This window comes from Cupressus sempervirens, chromosome 5 (assembly GCF_028749045.1).
Source record: "Cupressus sempervirens isolate cs-2001-9-10 chromosome 5, ASM2874904v1, whole genome shotgun sequence".
NCBI classification, from domain to species: Eukaryota; Viridiplantae; Streptophyta; class Pinopsida; order Cupressales; family Cupressaceae; genus Cupressus; species Cupressus sempervirens.
The window spans coordinates 199,086,671-199,095,273 of NC_143122.1; the positions used below are offsets into that span (position 1 = coordinate 199,086,671).

General features: G+C 33.9%; 1 pseudogene; it reads right to left on the minus strand.

Annotated features, from left to right (window-relative positions):
* Nucleotides 1–2,260: 2,260 nt before the first annotated feature.
* LOC149555084 (uncharacterized) lies at nt 2,261–3,227 on the minus strand (annotated as a pseudogene).
* Between the last annotated feature and the right edge of the window lie 5,376 nt (nt 3,228–8,603).

An 8,603-nucleotide genomic window follows, 5' to 3' on the forward strand; every position in this document is an offset into this window, starting at 1 on the left:
ACCTTATTAGAGGGAGCACAAACCACCAAGCAAAGGAGGGGGAACGAGAAAGAAAAGTGAACCCAATCAATGGAGAGGAGGTGCAAAAGCAAGAGGAAAAGGGGACAAAAAAATTTAACTATCAAGATGATCCCAGGAAGCTAGCATAGGCTGCCATGTGGGGTTAAGGATCCAACTATTATCACAATTGAGGTTGAAGGGGTGGTTGTTGATTTCAATGGCTTCCTTGAGCTTTTTTTTAAAGTAGTTGTCCTCTTTGGCAAGCATTTGTGTATTCTCCAAACAAATGTGATGTTTGGTTGAAAATGAATACTCCACTAAGGTCAATTTGTATACCCTATTTTGTCTAATATTGGCAACATGCTCTTTGATCCAAGTGTGGAACGAGCATCCTGTTTCACTAATATAAGTTGCACCACAAGAACAAAGCACTTTGTAAACTCCTAAGTCAGAATAAATATCTCTAGAGTCTTTGATAGGAGGGACCCAATTCCTAATCCAAGAGATAGATTTGAATGCTACATGCAAACATTATTTTTAAAGTTTTTAGGGTTTCCACCATTGGTTTGTGTTCTCTCTCTCTCTCTCTCTCTCTCTCTCTCTCTCTCTCTCTCTCTCTCTCTCTCTCTCTCTCTCTCTCTCTCTCTCTCTCTCTCTAGAGTCTACTATATCTTTGGAGTTAGTTCCAATCTACAGCTCTCTTTGTTTTGCAACTCTTGCTCTCTCATCTCGATGATGGATCACGTAGTGTGATTTGAAACATTGATGTAAAAATTGCAGCACAATCTAATCCAGAAGCAAGTATTAAAAATTTTAATAGATTGTGGAAATCTGATATCTCTGACTAGCCCTTGGTTCATTCTATGATCTAGTACACATTTTGTAGTTTATGTGCAAATAAACTTAAGTTTATCTTTTGAAATTCCTGCCTAGGTTACTTCTCTATTCTTGAAGTAATCATCATATTCTTTACTTTATGTTGTCATAGTAATAGTTGATGAACATATTGGTTCCTAGTATAGTTGGTCTAAACATGCCTTGTGATTTCACTTCAAAATCAATTGTGATTCAAAGTCTTGGAGTTCCTCTAAACTAAGTGATTGACCTTTTGCAATTTCATCTTTTCCATTTTTTCCTCCACCCAAGCACAATGAGCCAACTTCTAAAATCCTAGAGGTTGTACACTAATACACAATTAGATCCCCACCACCAATGCTACTTTTCATTGACTTGTTATGCCCCACACAAGGCAACTTTAGGCTAAAGGTAAGTACTCCACTTAGTAGTATTATTTTATGACATGCTCTATGGGATCTCACATTAGGCTTCATAATCCACCCACTAATTTAAGCATTTAGAAAATTATTTTTATTTTATTTTTTCTAGTTTTACAAATCCCTAGTCATGGATTCACCCTACAAAAATATGTCTTATTTTGTCCCACAATCTAAAATACATTTCTCATACTTCTACCCTCAAACCCATTTTAGTAACAACCCATAGGTGCAATATACCCCAAACACCTTAATATGCCCCGAACTAGCTTTTAGTGGGATAAGCAAGCTCCAGTCCCATAATGATGAAGTTTAAGTATTAAAGCAAAGAGATTGATAGTGTTAGGATTCTTAGATACTAGGGGGTGGGGTAAATTCATAGAAACATGTAATTTAAAACTTTGACCACTAATGTGCTAAACTGAAATATTAACTACCAAATAATAAAGCGTTAACCCGATATACCATTTTCTAATAATATTATATTTGATATCAAATATATTACAGCTCTTGAATAGTTTAATGAAACAAAAAAGTATCCTCTTCAGTCTTCTTTATCACATATTCATCCTATATTTTTCTTAATGAGAACTAGCAGTTATCGAAGAGCTTAACAAAGGATGTCTTAAGTTTGATCGCACCTTTCAAACATGGATATCATAGTTGATCATATGATAGGGCAGTTCAAATTATATCACTTATAGATAAATTTCTCATCACATTATAACACTTACAGGAGCAACATCATAAAAGAATATAATACAAGAACACAGTATATATAACAATTAAAGATAATGCAAATGCAGCTGTGAAGAAGACAGCAATGATTATCAAACACGATGAGAGGAAAATTGTGAGTGTGTTCTATTTTTCTGTATTGAAGAAGAGATTGAATCCTCGCAGCAGTATCGATATACATATATACATATATGTTACATGAATTTTGGAGGCCTCAGATTGTTTAAAAGGCCAATCTGGCTGCCTCGTCAATAATTTATTGGGCATTGAGTAAGTGAGTGAGAAGAAAGCGTGTTCAAGAGTGCAACTCTGGCAGAGATTAGAGAGTTGAATAGCTTGTTGATTTTGTGTTCGAGGAGGGGAAGGGCAGTCTCCAATTCATTGAGAGCCAAGGTGGAGGGAGAGAGGTGCAATTTGGACTTGGAGTTGAGAAGATTGTTGAGATTTGCCAGTGCAATATCTGCTGCCTCTAACTCCTGCAGGGACCTTGATGACCTCTTTCTCATCTCCAATGCCTCCTTGAGCTTGTGTTTCAGACAAGTGAAATGGGCAGGAAGAGGAACAGACGGCATCCTCATGTGGGATGTCTTGAAGGAAAGAGCAGCAACGAGGGTAGTGCAGACCACGATGGTGATGGCCTTTGCATGGTTGGTGTCGATTGCTGCTCCTGCTTCGCCTCAGAATGGACATGCATTTCTCCAGCTGGGCGTGTGTGTCCTTCTTCTTACTCAACCAAACGGAGAGGGCGCTTCGTGCCCTTTCAAGGGCATACGCAGAGGGGGAGGGAGAGAAAGCAGGGCCAAGGCCGCGAAGCGCTGCCTGCACACAGGCGTGTTGCTTCCTGATATCCGCAATGGTGTCCCTCAAGAAGTGGCATACCTCAAGCAGATGGAGGATGCCATCCAGATGTGCGTTCATCCACTTGGTCCTCAACACCTCCATCTTTGTGCTTGGTAGATTGGAATAGCAACTCACCAACACCTCCAACGCTTGGGCGAGCCAATCTGTTCCGAAACATGAGGATGAAGAAGAACAGGACTTCTCCAATCTTTCAAACTCCTCTGTGAGAATTGGGTGCCCAGTCTGCAGTTGCAGGGTGGAGGGCATGCTCTTTGACCGACTATGGAAATGATGCTTGCGAGGAGAGTGGAGGGCCATGGCCGCCCCAAGAGAGGAGAGACGAGAGAGAGAAGGCATTGTAATGGAGATGCTCATTCTCTTGTGCTTTGCTTCCTTTGATGATAGAAGATTACTCTGATTTTGGTGATGTTCTGCCTGGGTATTAACATGATTTATACAACCCACCATGACAGGTAGACACAAGGAGAGAATCTCGGCCACAAGCATCTTTAAAAGCATCTCCTGTCCCCTGCTTCCTCTGGCTGCCCACGCTTTCCAATGTGCCGTCGCTTCTAATCTACTGAGATGCCCGTCCCGTAGTTTCTAACCCTAGAATCATCACAGCTAGACATCATGTGGCCAACCAATTTAGGAGGTCACAAAATTTTAGTCACCATTTTCACTTGCAATCGCCTGCGATTTGCAGATAACATGTCTCCTTTCCAAACGGGCATAAGCTGTTCTTTAATTGATCGTGTTTGAATCAATTTGTCCATTCAAACTTTAGGGCGCACGAGAGATATATTTATATTTCTTATCACGGGAGATCCACCTTGTGGCAAGACTTTGATTAAAAAAAAGAAGAAGAAGGTATTATCCAAAAGTGTTACAAGTGCTTCTAAGATTTATTCTTCAGATGATTAAAAAGAAAGAAATATTTTTCCAAAAAAATATCTTGTTTTTTAAAATTAACGTTTTATAAATTTCTTTAATAGCTCCTGCAAATTATAGTATAATTTATATTTTTGTATATATATTGGAAAGAAAAATTTATAAAAAATTTATATTGATGTTGTGCATATAGTTTTCTTGTCAACATATCAATACAAACATATACATTTTAAATTTGTGTAGTCTAGGTTTATATTATTTGGGCTTGTGAGAAGATCTCATTTGGAAAGGGAAATTTTTTGTGGCCTATTCACTTAATTGATATTCTTCAATACTTTTTAGTTTTCTTCTATTGAAAATTATTATTATTATTATTAACTATTTGCAATATTTAATTCTTACTCTATAACAATTTTGAAATATCCTTCCACTTTCCATTTTCAAATTATCTAATTCCATCCATCATCACAAGTATTAATGATTGCAATATCTATAACTTAGTGGTTAACATCTCTACTACAAGTTTCTTACTCTCAACCCTCCCCATTAAAGCTTTACTTTGTAGCTTTAGTGATTTTCCTATCCTTTATACCTTAGTGAACTTTCTACTAAAACTATCCTTTATTGATTTACTATTGCAACCCTAAAATTGTTCTTCTATTATGGCTAAGAAGTGTTTTCCCTTTGTCTCCTTTGCTCAAGAAGAAGTCTTGATAGGAGGGTGTTAGACAAAATTTCCTTTTTTGGAAGAATATGATAACTTTATTGGTCTACTTTCTTATAGTCTTTGACTCTTGGGCTACATTCCTCGATTTCAAAGCACTAGAACCTTGTAGCCACTTGCAATGCTAGGATTTTCACTTGTGCATGTGGTTTCTTCATTATTATTTTAAATATCTCTAAAAGATCATGAATGATTTTGGTCATGAATGATTGGAAATGAGATTTCTCATTCTCTATAGATTCACTCATGGTTTCCCTCCTTCAATAGTTTGGTTGAATCTACTATTGATTCCACCATGTTGATAAGGCTACATTACTTCCCATCTCATATTTAGTACAACTCTTCTTTTTAAGTTATTTGCGATAAAAAAGATTGATTTCTCTAGGATAACTCTAATTCTACCTGTTTCTCCCACACTTTCTACACTCATGTTTTGAATGATATTTTGAACTTTCTTCCTATTGAGAATTTCATAAAGGTCATTAAGCTAGTTGGGGGATATATTTTGGACTATGTAAGGATCCCTTTCTAGTGATTTTTTTTTTGTGCTATGAGTTATTTAGTTTCTTCTTGTCTGTATCTTCTCATTTGCATTATTACCATACCTCATTGAAGGATGTAGATTATTTCAATCTTACTTTTTGTCATATTTCTTCAAATCTTGGTTCAAAGCTTTTTGTAAATTTGAGTCCTCCTTTTCCTATGGATTTTTTTATTTTCTTCTTGCTCCTATTGTGGAACATTCTATAACTCTTTTAAGTTCTGGTCTTTTTTTAGATGCATGGTTTATGACTCTGTATGCCTAAAGTATTAAGTTCCCTGTAAAAACATGGTGGCTTACCTATGCAGTTTATTTGTTGTCTCCAATGGTTATTCAACCAATGCTTTGATGTACTTCCCTAGCATACATAATTCTTCTTGGAATATTGTTTATTCTAAATACATAGATTCTTTTCTTGGGCCTACTATAGATCCACACTTATATTTCAATAAGATTTATTTTACTAATTTGTCCTAGTTTGTCAATTATTTTGATTTTCTTCACAACTCATATTTGTTGATCCTAATTTTTGGCATTATTCTTCCTATACATTTTCGAGTTACTCCTTCAATAACCCATGTACTTTTCACCAATTATGAATTTATCAAAAATACCTTATATTAATAGAAAAAATTCCAAATTTGTAATTTGTCACTATTCTTTACTATACCCAATCTCACTTATAGTTGTTTCTGTTCATACATTAGTTTCATTTACACATGCCTAATATAAATATTTTTTGAGAAATATTTAATCAAATAGTAGGTGTGAACAACCTTTCAAGGAAAACTATCATATTGTCTAGGGGTGTGTCTAGAAAAGGATGGTTGAGCTATGCTAATAAGAGTGAATAGATAAAATTGGCCATGAATCTCCTTGTCATGTGGCTAAATTTAACCCTAGTTAATGATATAGTACAAGCTAGGAGAATCTCCAAATGAGATTTCCTAACCCTCAGTAGAAACCTCCAACAAGATCTATACTTGTACAACCACATGTGGGCCTATTCCAATTAGAACACTTCATAACACAAATAAACATAAATTACCATAAGTTAGCCTACAGTAAATATTAAATACAAAATTCCTTAGTAAGATTACAATGCTTATATAAAGATCTAGGGCCCAAGTAATTCCACACACATCTCCATATCAATCCACATCATGATCTTTTGCTACACACATTGATCAAATCTACAAGAACTCCATTCAGTGAGCGAAACGATCAAGTATCACCAAAACCCCCAAGCATGATCAAGTTCCCTCAAGTATTGCCCACTTCCTTCAATTTCTCAACAACCAATAGACACCAAGAAACACAATATATGTCGAGAAAAATTTATGTCAAGCCCAATATACATTGAGCTCCTTTAAAGACTAAGCCCCTTAACAAACACTACAACTGAGAACTACTCAATAACAATCGAGCATCAACCCTCCTATGACCAAGTCCTCCAACTCCAAGGTCAAAACACTCTAGCATGTAGGATTTCCAACCTGCCTAGGATGCTCCTACATTAGTTAACTATAGTCATACATTAAATGTAAATATCATAGAAGCATATATTAGCTCTGGTTAATCATATTTTAAACATAGTTAACCTAGTAAGCCTAATTTGACATCAAACTTAATTAATTATACTTTAAACTTATTTAACCAAAATTAAAACTAATAAAATTTAGGTAAGGTAGTTTTAACTATACATCAAATGTAGAACTAACATAGGTATATAATAACTATTCATGTATATTTATATTTTATTCATGAGTTGTTTAAATAAGTGTATAATTAAGTTATAGTTTTATCATTCATTTTTTCTCATGTTTATATTGATTGTACATGTACATGATATAAATTAGATGTCAATATAATATGTAAACTAATTCTTGAAATACTTGATCATGTTTAAAATATCAAAAAATTATTGCCAAGAAAATGTTAGTTATCCTATAAAAATATCAAGTAGAACTAGCCTAGTCAAAATAAATTAAAACCTAGTCAAAAAGTATTGTTTTGAGCTTAGAGTTAACCTAGTTAAGTTACATCTACTTCAAGCCTAGAAAAAATAAAACCTTGTTAACCTAATTTTTGTGATGGTTAAGTTTTTGAGTTGTTATCCTTGCCATCAAGGTTCAAATCTAATGGGGATGAGGTCACTCATTTGTGGGCTCACTGGTTCATAGCTCCAGGTCAAAGCGTTTACCCATCTTTAAAAAAAAAACCTTAGAAATAATAACTAACCTTCTTAAAATATATAACTTACAATCTAGAGTTTACTTAGTTCGTCAAAGTTAATTTTAACCTAGTTAAGTTCCATATGTACTTCAAACCTAGGAAAAATAAAATCTAGTCAACTTGGCGAGCATTAGAACTATGAAATAGCCTAGTAAAAATGTATAACTTAAAATATAGAGTGAACTTAGTTTTTTAGATATAGTTTTAACCTAGTTAATTTCCATATACTTCAAACCTATAAAACTTAAAACATTGTTAACCTAGTTGTTCAAACTTAGTTAATAGCTAACCTAGTAAAAAAGAAATTTAAAATCTAATTAACTTAGTTTTTCAAATCTATTTTTAACCTAGTTAAGTTCAATCTACTTCAAACCTAGAAAAATTAAAGCCTAGATAACATAAAATTTTCAAACTTAGTTAATAGATAACCTAGTCAAAATAACTTATAACATAGTTAACTTAGTCCAAATCTATTAGTTTGTGGTGAATGATCATGTAAGTGTTGTATACTTGTCTGTGTTATGGTCAGAGTCTAAAATAAGGATAGAGCCTCTATAGTGGGGGTCAAAGGTACACCTTGTGAGGAAAATGTTTTTGGGCCCATTTTTCTAAGGGGTGACATATTTTTTCTAGTCCTAATTTTATAAGTGTGAAAAATATTGTATAAAATGGCTTATAGTTAGGGATTTTATGTTTGATGTTGATTTAGTATTTCTCTTGGGTTATTGAGTTATAAAGGAATTTTTTTATTGTAATCAAGTTGTAATCACTGGATAATAAGAATTGTCAAATGACTATTTAGTGGAGACTAAGCATTGGATGAACCACGTTAAATTTTTGTGTCTTGTGTTCTCTATTGTGCGCTTTATTATTTTCTAATATTGGTTATTTTTGCATATAATTGTTATTTATGTCACTCTAATACTAGTTCAAAATATATTTTATCATAGAGTTTTAAATTCTATTAACTTTTTTTTTTTCACATGTTTCTTAAAAATAGATGATATAAATTGTTTCCATTTAAGGATAAAATTGGTTTTTTATAGGGGACCCAATAGCCCAAATATCTTACAATAGGATTTAAACTTTAAAGTCCAAAAATGAAATAATTTCCACTACATCAGTCACACCCACAACCAAAAGCAACACAAATGGAAAAAAAAAAATTAGCACCAAAAAATGAATAGTAACTAAAAGCAAACAAATAGATAACAAAAAATACAAAGAAAAACACAAAAAGTGAAAGACACTTGACTAACGCTTCGACCTTGTCTTTTAGCTCCTGTTGAATAGATTTGATCTTTTGTAATGACTTCTATGATGTTCTTTTTCTCAACCTAGTAACCTTTCTTATGCTTCT